The sequence below is a fragment of the Notolepis coatsorum genome, assembly GCF_963971535.1.
Source record: "Notolepis coatsorum genome assembly, chromosome: 1".
NCBI lineage: Eukaryota > Metazoa > Chordata > Actinopteri > Aulopiformes > Paralepididae > Notolepis > Notolepis coatsorum.
In genome coordinates, this window is record NC_140165.1 from 138,755,371 (window position 1) to 138,777,081 (window position 21,711).

The window sequence follows — 21,711 nt, forward strand, 5'->3', positions numbered from 1 at the left end:
CCTTGCTCCCCATTATTTCCCTATCAAACTGAATGTGAAAAGAAACTGAAGTGAGTTTATTTTTTCTCTCTCTCTCTCTCTCTCTCTCTCTCTCTCTCTCTCTCTCTCTCTCTCTCTCTCTCTCTCTCTCTCTCCTCTCTCTCTCTCTCTCTCTCTCTCACACACACACACACACAACACTAACAAGTCCATTCAGGACCCAGCAAGCATTCATCTCCTATGAACAGAGATCCCCTGGAGGTTCTGAACTAATTGTGTGAGTTCCTGGCTCAGAAGAGGAGCCCCCACACTGACGAAGTGGGAGGCGCATGCACACTTCATCTTCCTACACTGACAGTCCCGCGCCTCTCTCTCTCTCTCTCTCTCTCTCTCTTCTCTCTCTCTCTCTCTCTCTCTCTCTCTCTCTCTCTCTCTCTCTCTCTCTCTCAAGTCATCATTTTCTTAAGGTGGAGTATGTAGTAAGAGAGGGGGAAGGAGGATGGGCTTGGCATAAAACTTGGGGAGTTCAGGTTGTCCTTGAAACTTTATAGACAGTGTAGCAGAGTCAGATGATACAGACCAGCTGCTTTCACCTTGCACTGTCATCACATGGTGTAGGGATGTAGCGAAGAGGGCAAACTATACCAAACTCAGTGTAACCCACCTTTGTATTTGTACAGCAGAGTTTTCTCGATATTTTAATAAAGCTGATACACATATTTATCTTGGATCTTAATAGGATCTTGTTGAGGAATGAATGAATGAATGAATGAATGAATGAATGAATTAATTAATGAATGAATGAATGAATGAATGAATGAATGAATGAATGAATGAATGAATGAAAAGTTTCTTTTTGAACATGTTATTCTCCATATTTCTCCAAAACAACTCACGGTATCGTGTTCCGTCAAACCAAACAATCATAACAACAAATTAAAAAACATTAAAAAAAAACATAAAAAACATAAAAAAAAAAGGAATTATAAACAAAAGGTCAAGAGCAATGTGTTTGGTCAGACATGTCCAAAAAAGGAGTAGAGGGAAGCTAAGCGTATTGATCCCTACCCCCTTACATTTATATTTGTTCTTCCATTAATTTTACTAGATATAACATAATTTAGTATATTACAATATAGAATATACTTTTACTTATATTAAAAGATTAAAAGAAAAAACTTGATTCACTTGACAGCAGTGAATATAGTACAGCACTACATACACAATATAACATAACTTTGTTTATCCTCAATACTCATTTCTGTATTTCTCTAATGTGTATTTTTTTAGCTGCTTTTTAAATTGTGCCACATGTTTACTCAGTTTGATGTATTCGGGTAAATTATTCCACAACTTCACTCCACACACCGATATGCACCAGTGGCGTCGTTAGCCCTGGGCTAACGACGAGGATGTTTTTCTCCTTTACATTTTTTTTTTTTTTTTTTTTTTACTTTTTTTTTTTTTTTTTTTATGTCAGCATCCCCATTGTCTTTGCTGAATGTTTGTTAGTGTTTGGTATTTTTTGTTGGTTTTTAGTACTTTTAAACATTTTTAGTAAGTAGTTTTCATTTGATCCTATAATTTTTCATTCACCGATTTGTGGACTTTTTTTTTAGTGTCCTGAAAGGCGCCTTATAAATCAAATGTATTATTATTATTATTATTATTTATTATTATTATTATTATTATTATTATTATTATTATTATTATTATTATTATTATTATTATTATTATTATTATTATTATTATTATTATTATTATTATTATTATTATTATTATTATTATTATTATTATTATTATTATTATTATTATTATTATTATTATTATTATTATTATTATTATTATTATTATTATTATTATTATTATTATTATTATTATTATTATTATTATTATTATTATTATTATTATTATTATTATTATTATTATTATTATTATTATTATTATTATTATTATTATTATTATTATTATTATTATTATTATCATCATCATCCAGGAGGGAAAAGACACTTTGGATAGTAGGGACTGCATCTCTGCCTGTCCTGACCAGGAAACACTTTGCAACTGTGATCTCCTCTGGCAATAGTTGGATATTGTAATGTGTGGCGAGGGGTTGCAGCAATTCCACTGAGAGAAACTGGTCTGAGGCTGGATAACATGCCTGTATGCCTCTCATAAGTTGTTATCCAACTCATGAGAACCTGCTCTCAAGCTCTGGATAGAACAGTCTCTGTCTCAGCTGATCTCCTGAGCTGAGGTCTGAGCTTGTGCCACAAGATGCCATTACATATGGCCTTTGTCCTGTCATACATGTCCACTGCCATCTCTGAGGTGCGATAACCTTTGAGTGTGTCCTGCACTGTGCTTTTAAATAGTACAGATAGGTATTGAAGATGTGCACTTTAACGCAGCAGCACCTGGAGCCTCCATACCCATGTCCAGTGTCCACTGACAAAGACATGCTCATGATACTGTGATAAACTATAATAAGCTTTAATCGAACCCTGGTTCATTTCCTCGGATAGTCCGGTTGGTTTGGGGTGGTGTGAAAGCTCATTCACTCTTGCAAGTGAACCCTGCATTTGAGATGTGAATGCAAAGCGGACCAAAGGCAGGAAAATACCCAAAAATCTAATATCTTTTTTATGAGACTTTTTTTTTTCGATTGCTTAAGCATGATTTTTAAAACGGGGCCCGGTGTTTCAAAACACACAATTAGCACAACCACACACACAATTATCAGAACACCTCAGATCCTTTGCTAAATTAAACACTTGTCAAAACCATACACTAATTTAAAAAAACTACATTTTGTTACTATATGAAACACACGTTTTATATGACTTAATTCTGTTTGAACCAGTTACTCACACTGCTGTGCTTAATCTAAAACACATTTAGCTATTCTACTTCTCAGTGATTAGAGTACTGTAAGTGAAGTACGCAGAGAATGTGCAAATATACAATAAATTCACCAAACACTACACAAGACCAATGCTGTAGACTGATGAAAATATTATTTATTTATCTACATATACCCAAATCAATGATGCAGACTGCTGGAAAAAAAACATTTTCTCTCCATATACCCAAATCAATGATGCAGACTGATGAAAATATAAATTTTCTCGCCATATAACCAAATCAGTCAACATTTCAACATGGAGAATCACAACAAAACATGTCCCAGTTTTCATGCTACTATGTGCATAACACTGTAAGCTCAGAAAATATCAGACAAACATAAAATACTGTATCCAGTAGGCCTACAGGTTAAAATTACAGTAAAACAAAAACAATTTTGAAAAAATTTAAATAGAGTACAGAAAATACTAGACATTATCTCTTTGCCTAGCTGGATCTGGCAAGATACTTTTTTGCTCTGTGTATTGTTTTGCAAAAAGTGTGAGGCTGACATTGTGCTTATAGAGGTGCAAATCTGGGTCTATGTTTTGCTCCTTGAGTGTAATGTTTTGATAATTGTGTAATACTTTTGATTTGAGTGTTTATGCAATTGAAGAAAACTGTAAAGACTAGAGATTAACTGTTTATTTCTTTTGTACATAGGCTGTGCATATGTTTGTTTGTTTATTTGCTTATGTGTATGATTCTTAACTGTTTTTATTTTGTTATTGGTGTATATGTGTGTATGTATGTACAGTATATGTATATATATATGTGTATATATGTATATTTGTACTCCTGTTGGGGCCTCTTGGACCAGATCAATGTTTTATCTGGCTAAATAAAGGTTAAATAAATAAATAAGAAACTGATGATTTGGTCCTGTTAACTTTGAATTTTCTATGGGGACTGCCCAGATCCCTCTCATGGACATGGACCTCACTTTGAGAACCTCTAATGATTCTAGTTCTTCAGTATCCATCTCTAATTACTCTAAAATTGCGTATTACTGTGTTTTAAAAAAAAAAATAAAAAAAAAATAAAATAAAAAATAGGGGGGGGGGGGGGGGGAACCCCCCTCCACCCCCCTGGGCTGAAGCCCCCAATGTTTTCTAACCCTAAAAACACCCCTGATATGCACATGCTTTTCAGCGTAGTGTGTACCATTGGTTGTTTAAGATTCCCTCTCCCTCTTAAGTTATATTCTCCTTCCCTGTCTCTGAACCATTTTTTAATGTTGCCTGGGATTAGTTTGTATCTGGCTTTGTATACAATGAGGGCAGTTTTGAAATCCACTAGGTCCATACATTTCAATGCTTGTAGCTTTATAAATAAGTTATTGGTGCACTGTAAAACCCAATAAGTTTCCAGAACTTAAAAAAATTGAGGCAATCACATGCCTCAATTTCAAACTCAAATGTTTTTAGTTGGCTAAGACTTACAATTCTCAGTTAAGGCAACTCAAATATGGTCAGTTACTGTGACTTAAGGCTCTCAGTTAAGGCAACTCAAATATGGTCAGTTACTGTGACTTAAGGTTCCCAAGTGGAGTCAACTCAAATATGTTCAGTTCCTGTGACTTACAGTTCTCAGTTAAGGCAAATCAAATATGGTCAGTTATATTTCGTATTGGCATCGCGTCCCGCTCTTAAGCCATACCGAGATATACCTCATCTCATGTACCTAGTGTACTCCATCAACGAATAAACCAAAAATACACCCTGCACCTGCCAGGCCCCGCCCCTACTGCCGTACTATATTAGTACTGGGCATGGCCACCACTCACTCTTCCTCTATTTTCGTTTCCATCATAGCGGATGCAAGACGCCCTATGCAACTAGTTGATATGAAAAGTTTAGATAATATTGAGTGCTTACGGAGATTTGCTTACCCCTGGAATCTTCGGGGTATGTTCCAACGACACGTCGGGTCTATTCTGATGTTCCCTCGTCTTGTGGCAGCAGATCGAGGAACAGCGTGCGAGGTTTGGTTATCGAGCCGGCTTGCACACAGGTAGGCCCTGTGTCATCAGGCATTGATGCTAGTGTTAGTAATGCTGGTTTGTTTTGTTACACAACCGAGTTGTGTGTCAGCGCCAGGGGCGGGATGGTTTGGTGAACGTTCCACTGAGGTGGACGGGTTCCAGGCGATCCTGGAGCGTGCTGCTAAACACTAATGCTAACGCTAATGCTAATGCTAATGCTAATGCTAACACTAATGCTGAAATGCTGGGCACTGTTCTAATGTTCCCCGCCGTGGGATGTTGCCGCTTTTCCCTCCTCTTAACCGGTTCATTGATGAAGGTCAGTCGGTAGCTAATGTGGGGGGTTTTGCTGAGTCCTATTTTACCCTTTTTACGGGTAAATGGGTTGACAACAGGGTGCAGGGCGGGTGTGCCGTGGCTAGGTAGCCTAGCCAGGTAGCATCGATCCTGTGCCTCGGCGGGGTTGGACGGTGTCCCACCCGGAAGCCGATGCTTGAGAGCGAGTCGGCCCGGCGGGTGGCAGTAGAGCTATACTGCTGCAGGATGGAATTTAGCGGCGGCCAATGTTGTGGCTCAGCTGACTGTTTTCTGTCCACATTAGCGTTGAACGCTATGCTATAGTGGGCTACTGTTTCTATTCTGTCTCTCTGCTACGGGAATGTCTGTCTATACTACAGTTTTCCCTCCTCTCAACCATTCATGCTGACGGTCAATCGGTGTCTACTGGGGGAGTAGTGCGGGGGGGGCTTTGTTTACCTTCATGGGTAAATGGGCTGAGGTCTAGGGCTGGTGTGCTGTTGTGAATATTATGAATGAATGCGGGACTGGTCTCTGGTCCGCCTCCTTATCCCCTTAACGTTGTGTGCATGGGCTTGCCCATTCTACAGTATGTTCGTGGTGTTAGTTCATTTATTCATTAACCCCTTCATGGTGCACACCACAGTGGAGGTTGCTGGTTGCTCCATGTTAGTATCAGTCCTTTGCTTTTGACACGTTGAAACAGTGCCCCGCCCGGCCGACGCCATGAGGTGGGTTGGCCCAGCGAGTGGCTGGTGGGCTGCTAAAGCCTGTACTGCCACGCTATGGAATTGGCAGCGATTAGTAACTGTGTTCGAATTGCTGTTTTTTCTATCAAAAAATGGTGTCTGGTGGCGGGGACTTGAGGGCCAGCCGACGTCGACACATCGCGCGAGGTTGTTGACGTTATTAGCTTTGACCTAGCCGCAAGCTATAACCGTTCAGGGCTCCCCTCTCCGCAGAGGATTTTGGTCTTCCGCTGGAGCGCGGGCGGTATTGTCCTAGGCCCCACACCGCCTCACACCACGCAGCCAGAAGAAGAGAGAGCACGGCCTCGTCAGCGCCGATGACGAGGCCCTCGACAGGCGGCCATGTTTTCCCCCGCCAGAGGTATCCTGGGCGTTGAATCGACAGGTGTCCACAAGGCCGACAGCCTTGGCGGCCGAGGGATCGGCCATGTTGGATGGGCTCGGCTTGGAATATACAAGCCGTCGCCGCCCTGCCGCGAGCAGCCCGCTCTCCGATCACTCCCTCCCCCAACACCAGCGGAAAAAGGGGGCTCTGATTGTTTCCTTTGGCTGCGGGCCGCGTGCCTTCGTTGAAGCGCGGGCGGCCCCACTTTTCGCTTCTCATGGGGACAGGGGCTGACACCCAGTTGATGGCTGAGCCTGGGTCTGTCCGTGAGAATGCTCCCACACCATAAGCTGTGTTGGTTGAGCCTGGTGTTACGTATGTCAACTATAAGTGTTGTCAGCAGGGGGGCTCGAAACCTTTTGAGGCACACAGTGCGGGCTTCACCGGCCTCGCCTTCGCCAGGCCAGGTATCATGTTGGTGCCTCCCACTCCTGAAAGATTGGTAGTGGTCTCGCAGGCGCGCGTGATTTGGGTGGTAGTAATATCACTGCAGGGCTACGGTGGGTAGGAACCCATGGGGGCCTCACACCTTGCATGTCCGGCTGCAGAACGACTCCTCAGCATGTTCTGGAGGGGTGTTCAGTGGGGGAGCTTTTGTCACCTAGAACTGATGTCAGCTTCCCCCGTATCAAACCGGCCCTTTCTGTCGGGGTCTCCCCTTGGGTGCAATTGCCTCGTGGGTAGTGTCAGGGTCAGATGCCCCGACACGGAACGCTCTGCTCGCACGGGTCCAGGGTTGGCTACGCACAGCGGGTGGGACCGGGCCACCTATCTACAGTTCCTGGCGGACCTGCGCCACATGGCGGCGGGTGCGTTGGGAGTGTCATCACATATGGCTACAGCAGTACCATATGTCAAGGTGGATGGAGAGAACGCTGAGGCGGGGACTTGTATTTAAAAACACAACCCCACCCGTTTTCGGGTTTGGTACAGACCCTATTGTCAAGGTCACCAGCAGTGACAGCTCTGGTCGATGAGATCTGATCTCTGTGGACGAAGCAAGCCATCGTCGTGGCGTTTTCCTCCCGGTGTTCTCTGGTGCCTGAGAAATCAGGAAGGGGGGGTGTCAGACCCATGTTGGACCATGGGAAGGTTAAGTATTTTTTGGATCGTCTCCTACCTGTTGAACACTGTCAGGTGGGGGTCTGCTTCTCCTCCATAGACCTGTAGGATGCGTGTTCGCATCCCCGATCTTCCGTCCTAGGGCTTACCTACGCTTCCTTACAGGGTTAGCGTATGAGTACCAGGGGCTGCCGTTCGGCTTTTCTCTGGCTCCCCGCATCTTCAACAAGTGCGTGGAGGCCGCACTGGGGCCTCTGCATCGTCAGGGGTTACAAAGTGTATTCTGCCCTGCCGACGTTCTGGTCCTTGGCGGTCAAGGTGGATCGTCAGGTCTCATGCCAGGCAGGGTTCCTACCAGCCTGGGGTTGCTGTAGACTGGAAGTAGAGTACTCCTCTTCCCAGTCAACGGGTGGAGTGCTATGGGCATCCCTATCAGAGCGTGTTGCGACACGCTCGGGAGGTTCCGTCCTAGGACGGGTACGGCGCTGTCCGTGATACGCCTGCTCGGTATGAGGGCATCTGCTCATTCCGTGGTACCTCTTGGCCTCCTCTTCACCCCAGGAGGAGGTTACGGAGGTGGTTCTTTTCCAGTATGGAAATAGACCCGGTGAGAGGCAAGTCAGGACAGACAATACGACGTCAGTGTCGTATATCGACAGACAGGGAGGAGTACGCTCCCCCCGTCTGCACCGGGCGGCGGGCGGCTGGCTATGGGCGTTCTCCATCTGCGCGGCCTGAGGGCTCTCCACATCCCCGGCAGGGTGAATGTGGGTACAGGTGTAATGTCGGGGGGCGGTCCTCACCCTGACGGGTGGGGATTACGTCCGGACATAGTCAGGCAGGTCTGGGACCGATGCCGTGCCGCCTGGGATTCTTTCCCCCATACATCTGTTAGGTCAGTTGTTGGGGCGGGTACGTTGAGGAGCGCAGGTCCTTGATCCTGATTGCGCCGGACCGGGGCGCAGCTGTGTGGTTCCCGGTCCTGGTCCAGCTCTTGGTATCCCGTCATGGCCTGTTCCTTGGTCATCGAGGCCCTCTCTCAAGCGCACGGGTCTCTGTGTTAGTTCCCTGTGCTGGGCCAGCTGCTGGTGGTTTGGCTGGTGAGAGGTTGAGTCTGGAGAGGATGGATCCTTCTGTGGTTGGTACCATCCGGAACGCGCATGCTCCTTCCACTATCGCGGGTTACGCGGGTAAGTGGCGTATTTTCCAAGAGTGGTGTAAAGCCACCCTCTTGTGAAGTGTTTCCTGCTTGGCGTTGACGCCTTACGCCGGTGAAACGCTCTTTGGCTCCAAGCTGGGATCTTCAATTGGTCCTCGGTTGGTTGTCCTTGGCCCCGTTTGAACCTCTTGAGCAAGCGCTGTTGGAACGGCTGTCGTTCGAAGACTGCATTCTTGCTGGCCATCACCTCCGCTAAAACGCGTGGGTGTGCTTTGTGCTCTCTCGGTACCGCCAGAGTGCCTGTCTTTTCGTTCCGATAGCGGTGCCACTCTGCGGCCTAATCCAGCCTTCGTGCCAAAAAATATCCGGAGTGCTTTCCACTCCAGGGATATTATGGTTCAGGCGTTTCATCCGCCTCCTCACGCTAGTGAGTTGGAGGCGGGCCTTCACCTGTCATGTCCGGTCCGGGCTTGGGGGTTACCTCAGCCGTACTCAGGGCCTCAGGGCTACCAATCAGCTTTTTGTCTGTTACGGTGGTTCTCGTGCTGGTAAGGCACTATCGAAACAGCGCCTGTCCCATTGGTTGTGCGAGGGCATTGCCCTTTGCTACACGTTGGCCGGGCTGGCTCCCCCTGGGGGCATCAGGGCGCACTCCACTCGTGGGGTGGCAGCCTCTGCCGCTCTGCTGGGTGGGGCCTCGGTGGAGGACATCTGTGCTGCAGCTTCATGGTCCTCCCCGGGTCCCTTCGTAAGGTTTTACCTCATGGACATGACCGGGGGTTCTGTCTCCCAGGCGGTTCTGAGGTCTGTGGCCTCTCCTGCTTCCCGTCCTTTGGTGGGGTAGCAGGGGTGTATGGGTGTGGGCCACAATGTGTTGTGTCACACGTGGTTCCGCCTGTGCTGTGTGTTCAAGAGGTTCTAGTTCCCTCTTGTTCACACTCGGGTGGAGTTGACTGCGCCCCCTCTTCATTAGGAAGGATGGGGTGACGGGACTCCCCTCCCCCCTGATGTGGGCTTACGGGTCCTCAGGGGGTGCATTTGTTGGGCCTCGCATCCGCTCTACCCCATATCTCGGTATGGCTTAAGAGCGGGACGCGATGCCAATACGAAATATAACGACAGGTTATGTATATAACCTAGTTATATGAGTACTGGCTAAGCGTCCCGCTCTTAGCGTGCCCTGAGTTCCCTTTTCTTTGGAAACGATTTTTTCCGAGGAAGAGTGAGTGGTGGCCATGCCCAGTACTAATATAGTACGGCAGTAGGGGCGGGGCCTGGCAGGTGCAGGGTGTATTTTTGGTTTATTCGTTGATACAGTACACTAGGTACATGAGATGAGGTATATCTCGGTATGGCTTAAGAGCGGGACGCTTAGCCAGTACTCATATAACTAGGTTATATACATAACCTGTCGTTACTGTGACTTAAGGTTCCCAAGTGAAGTCAACTCAAATATGTTCAGTTACTGTGACTTACAGTTCTCAGTTAAGGCAAATCAAATATGGTCAGTTACTGTGACTTACAGTTCTCAGTTAAGACAATTCAAATATGTTCAGTTACTGTGACTTAAGGTTCTCAAGTGGAGGCAACTCAAATATGTTCAGTTACTGTGACTTAAGGTAGGGTGACCAAACGTCCTCTTTTGGCCGGACATGTCCTCTTTTCATGCCCTGTCCGGGCCGTCCGGGGGGGGTTTATAAATGCATGAAAATGTCCGGCTTTCACGGACCGTTTGCATATACTTAAATTGACTGGCGCATTGCACAGAATACTACGGTAATCTGTTGCGTGTGTAACGTAATCCCTGAGAAGCTTTGTGGGCGGCTCTACAACTACACTCACACACAAACAGAGGAAGAGGGGACAGAGTGGAGCGCAGCTCACATTCACAATGCCAAAGAATGTACTTTTACAGATGAACTGCAGAAGGAATTCCAAATGTACCGACCCGTCGGAACAAATGGGAGGCGAAGTTCACTAGTGCGCGCACTAAATCCGAAGCCAATGTGTTATAGCACCCCACTCGACTCAATTGATGTCGCACATGAAGCACTCAAATCAAATCCAGTACTGTGGTGTTTCTACAGACAGGAGTAACCACGGAGCAGTGACAATATTCCCAATCATAATAGTACTTTGACTGGAAGATGGGTGGCATGCAAACAAAATGAATCGAGGTTAAATACACCAAATGAGACAGCAGAAACCATTGCATAATATCTCATTGAAACATGGCAAAAAAAACAATTTTGTCTGAAAAAGATATTTGTTAACAGGATTTTCTATTTTCTATTATTTCATATATTTTGTTATTTATTTTTGTCCAGTAAGACTTGAAAAGAGAGCTATTATTTTGTTACAGGTTGATTTTTAAGTAATTATTGTGCCATTGAGATTTGTCAGATAATTCTAGGCATAATCATCAAGCATGCTGATTGTTAACTTTGGTTTGGTGAGTCTTTGGTTATAGAGAGATAGTGTTGTGTTATATACAGTAAAATAATATAAATAATAATTGTATATCCATAGAGAGGAGGCATACTTTAAAATTATTTAAACAATAATGCATCTTTGAGTAAACGTTGAGTATCGGCATGCGTTGCTCATGGGACGGGGTTGCACGCCATGCAAACAGTCTGTGAGCAGAAGCACGCACATGCACGGATGTGCACACACGTGCACACAGGAATGCGCTGCACCCGACTGATGCGCCAACTCGCTAAGTACTACTTTGCATAACAATATGGCCGGTTGTCAGGTGTGTTCAAATACGTTCTCAGATACATTCACACAAAACTTGTGAATGAAATGTGTTACATTCCATTCGTAGAGGCAATTAGGCACTGTCTTTAGTCTGTGCTATGCGAGGGAACATCTATGTGCATGCGCGGGAGCGCGCGCGGCGTCATTAAAACATAGTGCAACCAGTCGTCCCATGAGCAACGCATGCCTGAGTATCATTAAGTATCTCTAGGCTGGGGGGGCATGTCCTCTTTTTTGGAAATCAAAATATGGTCACCCTAACTTAAGGTTCAACCTTAAATCCATGTGATTAAGTTAACAGAACTCAAAGACATTGAGGCAATCTAATGCCTCATTTCTTTTAAGTTAATCAACTCAAATTTTTAAGTTAATCAACTCAAATATTTGCAGTTACTATAACTTAAAGTGGAAATGAAGCAGTGCGATAAATACATATTCATAGCATCACATTAGTATTTAGATAAGACACAGAGGAAGTCACGTTATAAAAATAAGCAGTTTCTAAGAAAAAACGATTTGTTGTGTACATTTCTGAAGCATTTAGCATTATGGGCGCGGCCATTTTGTTGCTGACGTCATACCGCTGGTTGGGTGTATACACTCTGGTTAGCTGCCTATAGTGAATGGGTCAGTCAGCAAATAAAATGTTGCCTACAAAACAACGGGACCGCGGTGGTTCTGTTTGTATTGCTCCTGGCTGTTCAAACTAATTTTACCATGTGAGAGAGAGGAAAGTTGGTTAATTTCCACAAACTACCAGTGAAAAAAACAGTGTTGTTGACATGTTGGCTCGGGCTGGCTGCACTCAGGCGGCGCGACCAGCCTGTTGGACAGGGAAGGAGGATCTGCAGAGAACACTTCATTGCCTCGGATTATGTTGTTGGGGTGGGATGTTTGTCCAGAAGACCACTAATCAGCTGAAGCCGGACGCGGTTCCCTCGGTCTTCGACAGACAGACCGGCGTTAGCTCTCGGGAGCGATCGCTAGCTAGTTGGCACCAGCCGGGCTCTCGGGAGCGATGGCTAGCTAGTTAGCACCAGCCGGCGACCGGCGTTAGCAACCGGAGCGTCGCGGAGCATTCAGCCTGCTGGCTACCTAGACCCACTTCAACCAGCGTCGCGGAGCATTCAGCCTGCTGGCTACACAGCTTGTCGGTGTGCTGGAGCCTGGAGCCAGCTACCGTTAGCTTGCAGAGGCTCCAGCACACCGACAAGCTGTGTAGCTGGCTACCGTTAGCTTGCAGAGGCTCCAGCACACCGACAAGCTGTGTAGCTAGCTACCGTTAGCTTGCAGAGGCTCCAGCACACCGACAAGCTGTGTAGCTAGCTACCGTTAGCTTGCAGAGGCTCCAGCACACCGACAAGCTGTGTAGCTAGCTACCGTTAGCTTGCAGAGGCTCCAGCACAACGACAAGCTGTGTAGCTAGCTACCGTTAGCTTGCAGAGGCTCCAGCACACCGACAAGCTGTGTAGCTAGCTACCGTTAGCTTGCAGAGGCTCCAGCACACCGACAAGCTGTGTAGCTAGCTACCGTTAGCTTGCAGAGGCTCCAGCACACCGACAAGCTGTGTAGCCAGCAGGCTGAATGCTCCGCGACGCTGGTTGAAGTGGGTCTAGGTAGCCAGCAGGCTGAATGCTCCGCGACGCTCCGGTTGCTAACGCCGGTCGCCGGCTGGTGCTAACTAGCTAGCCATCGCTCCCGAGAGCTAACGCCGGTCCCCGGCTGGTGCCAACTAGCTAACGATCGCTCCCGAGACCTAACGCCGGTCTGTCTGTCGAAGCCCGAGGGAACCGCGTCCGGCTTCAGCTGATTAGTGGTCTTCTGGACAAACATCCCACCCCAACAACATAATCCGAGGCAATGAAGTGTTCTCTGCAGATCCTCCTTCCCTGTCCAACAGGCTGGTCACGCCGCCTGAGTGCAGCCAGCCCGAGCCAACATGTCAACAACACTGTTTTTTTCACTGGTAGTTTGTGGAAATTAACCAACTTTCCTCTCTCTCACATGGTAAAATTAGTTTGAACAGCCAGGAGCAATACAAACAGAACCACCGCGGTCCCGTTGTTTTGTAGGCAACATTTTATTTGCTGACTGACCCATTCACTATAGGCAGCTAACCAGAGTGTATACACCCAACCAGCGGTATGGCGTCAGCCATGACGTCAGCAACAAAATGGCGGCGCCCATGTTGAAAACAGGGATATTATATTATATTTTTCAGACAAATAAGATAGATTTCACATTTGATTATAGAACCCTGTCTTACACAAGGTACAAAACAAACAAACTAGGATCACATTGCTCACTGCTTCATTTCCACTTTAAGGTTCAGTTTTAAAATCCATGTGAATAAGTTAACAGAAAAATAACTACACAAGCACATTATATCAACTTCAAACTCTTTATTTTTTTCTATTCAAAGAGTATACATATATAATATATAAACTGTATGTTAGCAATGTACAATAACACTGTAAACACCGTATAGACTGTTTTTGGACTATATTACACGTATGTTAACAATACCGACCAGGTATTAGTGCCTCGCAAAGTTCAGATATGAAGTTTTCCCCTTTTTTTTTATGCATTTAGGAGGTTTTGTTCTTGATCAAATCTATTTATCTTACAAAAACATTGTGTTACAACTTCAAACTCTTTATTTATTTCTATTCAAAGAGTATACATCTATTTATCTTACAAAAACATTGTGTTGCCCTCTCCAACATTATGGCAATGTTAAAATTGAAAATATATATATAGAAAATATATATATATAGCGGCACGGTGGTGTAGTGGTTAACACTGTCGCCTCACAGCAAGAAGGTCCAGGGTTCGAATCCCGCTTGGGGACCAGGTTTCCATGATGCCAGTTACCCAGGTGGGGTATCTCCCAGGCCTTTCTGTGTGGAGTTTGCATGTTCTCCCCGTGCTCGCAAGGGTTTCCCCCCCCGATAAGATAAACCCAATGGAAAAACATGCACAACAACAAGATCGCTAACGCTGTGGCGTCCTTGACGAAGACGGACAGGAGCACTTCGATTGGTCCCCTGGCGCGGCTCACGTGGCGCCTGTCTGCTCCCGGCTACCCTTGGGGGGGAAGGACGACGGGATGGGTTAATCGCAGATACGCATTGTATGCATGGTTCGCATGTGTGCCAAATGGTGACCTCGGAGCAGGTCCTAAATTATATTATTATTATTATTATATATATAGAAAATAAATACATGCATGTTATAACATGTACATACAATGTAATGTATATTACACATTTATTCCCACTGGTCACAATAGTGTAATAATGTTTGTTATAAGGCTCTGAAAATGTTACTGAATGATGTATCAATGTATTTCCAGCAAATATTGAAATAATAAAGGGTCTCAATATGTGCAGTGTCACATGACCAGAGCTGTTTACATCCTGGCTGAATTACTCAAATTTGTATAGTGTGGTCATAGAATGAGCAAACATGTTGACGGCAACTATTGTGACCGTTGGGATAACACAGTGTATCTATGTACAGTACAGAATAAAATGTATAGATTATCTGAAAATTGTCAATCCGCTTGGCACATGTAAAATTCACAAACTTTGTGCTGTATATTGGGTCCTGCCAATGTGGCACCAAAATACCAATCCACATTACACGCTATACAGCTGGCAATACTGTTAATAGTGACATACCTACATATAGGTATGGAAATGCAGCTGTACTTGCTCCATGATGTTCTTATATCATGGAACAAGATGGTGTTTTCATTGAAAGAGTTAGTCAGAATGTCAGAGGCACCATCTGTCATTTAGAGCAGGCTATGTTTGCAGAATGATAACTATAGAACACTACAGTACTCTGTACTGAGAACACAGTACTCTGTACTGAGAACACTATACAGTACACTAACTCTACCACTGCCTACAAGCAAGCAGTCAGAGCAGAGTGGCATTTATGCCCATTGCCTCCTATTGTTCCTCGAGAAACAAACGTTTTGGGACTTGGATGTTGCCTTTGAGATTCTGATAAACTCTTTCAACTCTAAAACTAACTTGGATGAAATTACAATAATGCTATAGACGGTTAAGAAAATTCTAACAACCTGGGCGACAGTTTACTAGCTTCTAGACCTAGTAAAATCTTCTGAATGAATTCAAAAGTGTTGATAAGTCCTTTGGGGTATATGCTGAGGTGTAGTGCATAGATTAGTCCAAACATTACCATTGAATAACATTTATATAGATTATCTGAAAATTGTCAATCCGCTTGGCACATGTAAAATTCACAAACTTTGTGCTGTATATTGGGTCCTGCCAATGTGGCACCAAAATACCAATCCACATTACACGCTATACAGCTGGCAATACTGTTAATAGTGACATACCTATATAGGTATGGAAATGCAGCTGTACTTGCTCTGTGATGTTCTATATCATGGAACAAGATGGTGTTTTCATTGAAAGAGTTGGTCAGAATGTCAGAGGTACCATCTGTCATTTAGAGCAGGCTATGTGTGAGGTTTCTGTCCTTGCCTTCTCACTCGTTCTGTTCCTTTAACCACCCTCGCTTTGTTTTCATTCATTTTTTCTGTCAAGTATTTCAATTCCCTCGTTCACACGTTTCTCCCCGCTGACGTCATCTGAGACGTCGCTGATTGGTTCTCTCACTTCCCCACGCTTTTCAATCACATTCCCCAGCTGTCACTGCTTTTCAATCAATCGATCCCTCATTATTTATACCCCGTTTTCCCCACCCTAAGTTGTTGGTTCGTCTTGATTTGTCGCTGGATGTTTTTCCCCGTTGCTTCTGTTTCACTGTGCTAATCTCCAGGAATTCCTAAAGCCTTCGCTTGGATACCTGCTCCGTGGCGCGCGCTCGCCTCCACTGTCTGTTCCTGTTCCTTTACGCAGCTCGTCTGGGTGAGTTTTTCTAGATTGACTGTCTTGACCTATTTCCTATTTTCGTGTGTAACCTTTACACTGAAGTCTACCACCTTTTTGTCAGACAGTCACTCACCCAGCCATTATCGTTTTTGCCCTTTCCTTTTTGGAATAATATTTCGGGATCTTCCACCTCCCACTGTGTATTTACACGAAGATATTATTTCACATTTGGACTGTGTTGGATTTTTGCTCACTGTGTATTTACACGAAGATATTGTTTCACATTTGGACTGTGTTTGGATTTTTGCTCACTGTGTGTTTACACGAAGATAGTATTTCACATTTGGACGGTGTTTGGATTTTTGCTCACTGTGTGTTTACATGAAGATATTTCACTTGGGCTGTTTTTGGAAGATTGCACATCACTGTGTTGTTTAACACGAAGAATATAACACCCTGTCCTCCAGCTCGTTTTCAAGTCTGCTCTGTCACTGACCCGTTCCCTCTCTCCCTCTCTCGGTCTTGCCCAACATCTGAGAGGTCCGCCGTGAGAGTCTGCAGAGCGGTACAGAGGTCTGCTCCTGCTTCCCAAGACTACCCTTCCGGGAGAAGCTGCAGAGCAGCAGAACTTTGCCCCTTGTTCATTGTACCTGTTCTTGTTGACTTGCTTTCCCTGTTTCACTTATTCTAGTCACCAAATAAACAAGCCCTTGTATTTGGCAACTCTGAATCCAACTCTCTTGTGTCGTTGCGTTTGGGGTCGGTGTCAAACCATAACATTACGAACCAACCAATGACGACCCCAGCCGACACAGAGAGAGTAGTCACCTTGGGCATCGAGGGGGTGGTAAGGCGTGCCCTACGCTTCCATCGCGCTCCAGGCAATGTACCTGTTAACCGTCTCTTTGTCCCCAACTCAGTCCGGTCCCGGGTCCTCCAGTGGGGCCATACCAGCCGGTTCGCCTGCCACCCGGGCGTTCATCGCACGTTCTCCCTCCTGGCTCGTCGATTCTGGTGGCCCACCATGAGGAACGACGTCAAGGGGTTCGTACTGGCCTGCACAGTCTGCGCCCGCAAGAGAGTCAGCACAGCAGCGGCAGTCCAGTTAGAGTCAGCCAAGGAACACGCCCTACAGCTGGATGCGGCTGCAGCTGCTGTACAGGGACTCCGAGAGCAGGTCCTGCTTGTTCAAGGTTCAATGGCCGCTTTGGCGGGACAACAGTCCGACATTCTCGCTCAGCTTCACTCGCTGGGCGACACCGTTAATGCCTTTCACCTCTCACACCCTTCAGGAACATTCCCCGCAGCCCCAGCAGATCTCGCATCTCGGGAACCCCTTCTCTCCGTCCCCCGGCTGTTCGACGGTAATCCCGAGGAGTGTGCCACATTCATCATGCAATGTGAGTTGGTTTTCCGTCATCAACCAAGCCGTTTTTCTGCTCGTGGGTCCCAAGTGGCTTATATAACCAACCTACTTTCAGGCCATGCTGCCCAGTGGGTCACTTCCTCCTGGGCAATGGAGGCAGATTTTTTGTTCTCCTACCCAGACTTCGTGGCGGAGCTCCGCAGAGTGTTCCACCATCCAGCCCGAGGTCTGGACCCTGGAGCCCGGTTGGGGACCTTCCGACAGGGGAGCGGCAGGGTGACGGACTATGTCATGGAGTTTCGACTGGCGGCGGTGGAGAGTGGATGGAACGAACCTGCTCTTCGCCTAACCTTCATGAGGGGGCTCTGTGACGCAGTCAGGGACCAGCTCGCGACCCAGGAGGAACCTGGTTCCCTCGAGGACCTGTTCAGCCTCGCCATCCGCGTCGACGGACGCCTCCAGGAGAGAAGACGTGAGAGAACCCGACGGGGACCCCCAGACGCACCCCCCGAGGACCACGACCTCGAGGAGGATTTCGGTACCCCAGACGTACCCCCCGAGGACCACGACCTCGAGGAGGTTTTCTTTACCCCAGACGTACCCCCCGAGTACTACGACCCCGAGGGGGTGTTCAGGGAGTCCAGGGCTCAGGTCTTTCCGCCTCGCCGGCCTTACGACTGTGCCGTCGACCGCCGCTCAGGGGCTCCCTTTCCCAGCGGCCGCCTCTACAGTGCTGTCCGTCCTGCCCCCTCCGTGACTGATGGGTTTGTTCCCTCCCGAGCCGTGACCAAGGAGGAACCCATGCAGCTGGGACGCAACCGCCTTAGCCCGGCCGAGCGGGAGTCCAGGCTCTTCTCCGGCCGTTGCCTCTACTGTGGCCGGGATGGACACCGTGTCTCCAATTGCCGTGCCCGGCCAAGAGGACCAGGCTCGCCAAGACCCCGGGAGATCCTGGTGAGCCGTCTTTCCTGTCCCCCGCCCCGGAGGCCCGCTGGTGAGTCGCCTCCGGACCTCTCGTCCATACCCACCCGTGCACCACCCAACCGTCTGGCGGACGTCACCCTAGCCTGGGCGGACCAGCGGGCGACGGTGGGTGCACTCATGGACTCTGGTGCTGAGGGGAGTTTCATGGACGTTGGGTTTGCCACCCGGGCCGGCATTCCGCTTGAGGACCTCGAGAGGCCCTTGGAGGTCTTCGCAATGGATCATCGCCGCCTGGCTGACGTCACTCAACGCACCTGTCCAGTCCTTCTCACCGTTGCTGGTGACCACGTTGAGAGGCTCCAGTTTTTCGTCACCAGCTCTCCTCTTGTCCCTGTGGTCCTGGGCAGGCCCTGGCTCGCGCTGCACGAGCCCCACATCGCCTGGTCCTCCGGTGCCATCAAGGGGTGGAGCCCCTCCTGTCGTGCCCGGTGTCTTCGGGTGCCGTCCAGCCCCCTCACCGGGTCCCAGTCCTCGTCTCCGGCCTCCCTCGCCGGTTCTCTGTCCCTGTGCCCGGCCTCCGCTGTCGGGTCCCAGTCCCCGTCTCCGGCCTCCCTCGCCGGTCCTCTGTCCTCGTCTCCGGTCCCCCTCTCCGGGCCTCTGTCTTTGTCCCCCTCTCCAGTGCCCCTGATCGCCGGCTTCCTTGGGTCCCGTCCGGGCAGGCCGGGGCCGTGTGGGTCGCCGGGTGCTGTAAGGTTTGGCTCTTTCCCCACCACGGGCTTCTTGAAGTACTGTGATGATTGGTCCGCTGCTCCAGACGTCTGAGCGCGCCTGTCGTGGTGCCGACCGGCGCCGGGTTCCCGCGCCGACTTACCGCCCTGGGCAGAGGGTGTGGCTCTCCGCGAAGGACCTCCCGCTACGGTCCTCGGCCAAGAAGCTCAACCCTCGCTTCGTCGGTCCTTTCGAGGTCCTGAAGGTACTCAGTCCGGCTGCCCTGCGCCTGAAGCTTCCTGCATCCATGCACATCCACCCCGTGTTCCATGTCTCCCGGGTTAAGCCCGTCTCCCTCAGTCCCCTTATGCCTCCGGCTCCTGATCCACCGCCTCCTGTGCTAGTGGATGGTCACCCCCAGTGGCAGGTCCGCCGGTTGATGGGCGTTCGTCGGCGGGGCCGGGGATTCCAATACCTGGTGGACTGGGAGGGTTACGGCCCTGAGGAGCGTAGCTGGGTCTCCCGGCAGCTCATCGTGGATCCCGGCTTGATCACCGACTTCCATCGGGCCCATCCTGACGAGCCGGGTCGGCCTGGTCGCCGGGCGGCTCCCGTTGAGGGGGGGGTACTGTGAGGTTTCTGTCCTTGCCTTCTCACTCGTTCTGTTCCTTTAACCACCCTCGCTTTGTTTTCATTCATTTTTTCTGTCAAGTATTTCAATTCCCTCGTTCACACGTTTCTCCCCGCTGACGTCATCTGAGACGTCGCTGATTGGTTCTCTCACTTCCCCACGCTTTTCAATCACATTCCCCAGCTGTCACTGCTTTTCAATCAATCGATCCCTCATTATTTATACCCCGTTTTCCCCACCCTAAGTTGTTGGTTCGTCTTGATTTGTCGCTGGATGTTTTTCCCCGTTGCTTCTGTTTCACTGTGCTAATCTCCAGGAATTCCTAAAGCCTTCGCTTGGATACCTGCTCCGTGGCGCGCGCTCGCCTCCACTGTCTGTTCCTGTTCCTTTACGCAGCTCGTCTGGGTGAGTTTTTCTAGATTGACTGTCTTGACCTATTTCCTATTTTCGTGTGTAACCTTTACACTGAAGTCTACCACCTTTTTGTCAGACAGTCACTCACCCAGCCATTATCGTTTTTGCCCTTTCCTTTTTGGAATAATATTTCGGGATCTTCCACCTCCCACTGTGTATTTACACGAAGATATTATTTCACATTTGGACTGTGTTGGATTTTTGCTCACTGTGTATTTACACGAAGATATTGTTTCACATTTGGACTGTGTTTGGATTTTTGCTCACTGTGTGTTTACACGAAGATAGTATTTCACATTTGGACGGTGTTTGGATTTTTGCTCACTGTGTGTTTACATGAAGATATTTCACTTGGGCTGTTTTTGGAAGATTGCACATCACTGTGTTGTTTAACACGAAGAATATAACACCCTGTCCTCCAGCTCGTTTTCAAGTCTGCTCTGTCACTGACCCGTTCCCTCTCTCCCTCTCTCGGTCTTGCCCAACATCTGAGAGGTCCGCCGTGAGAGTCTGCAGAGCGGTACAGAGGTCTGCTCCTGCTTCCCAAGACTACCCTTCCGGGAGAAGCTGCAGAGCAGCAGAACTTTGCCCCTTGTTCATTGTACCTGTTCTTGTTGACTTGCTTTCCCTGTTTCACTTATTCTAGTCACCAAATAAACAAGCCCTTGTATTTGGCAACTCTGAATCCAACTCTCTTGTGTCGTTGCGTTTGGGGTCGGTGTCAAACCATAACACTATGTTTGCAGAATGATAACTATAGAACACTACAGTACTCTGTACTATTTTCTGTGTCGAGACTATGACTCCTGGTATATAGAACATCTTAGGTCCTATGAGCTGTCAACCACACAACCACATCTGCCCATCTACCTGCAGTCTGGTCTCAACGATACAGTCCCACTCTCAGCATACAAGATCGATGGTCTGCTGCTGCTGACTCCCAAGCGATTCATTCAAGTGAAACGGAACTGAGTCCAGCTAATGGTGAATAGTTATTTTATTAATCAATTATTGTGTCTTTATTCACTCGTTGTGTAATTGACCAGTTCATATTCTGTATAAGTTCATATTCTGTATATGTTAATAATGACGCTTTCTGTGTTGTGTTTATGACTCCTGGTATATCGCCTTGTACTCTGTACTGAGAACAGTATACAGTACACTAACTCTACCACTGCCTACAAGCAAGCAGTCAGAGCAGAGTGGCATTTATGCCGATTGCCTCCTATTGTTCCTCGAGAAACACACGTTTTGGGACTTGGATGTTGCCTTTGAGATTCTGATAAACTCTTTCAACTCTAAAACTTACTTGGATGAAATTACAATAATGCTATATACGGTTAAGAAAATTCTAACTGTAAAACTCTCAAATGTAAACGTATTACATAAAAAAAAGAACAAGGTACATTGAGTAGTTTGGACCTATTGGCTGAACATCTGCAAAGTAGTACAGCAACTTTTGAAGGTATTATTTTGACATGACAAGACATTTCAGATGAGTTTCTATAGACA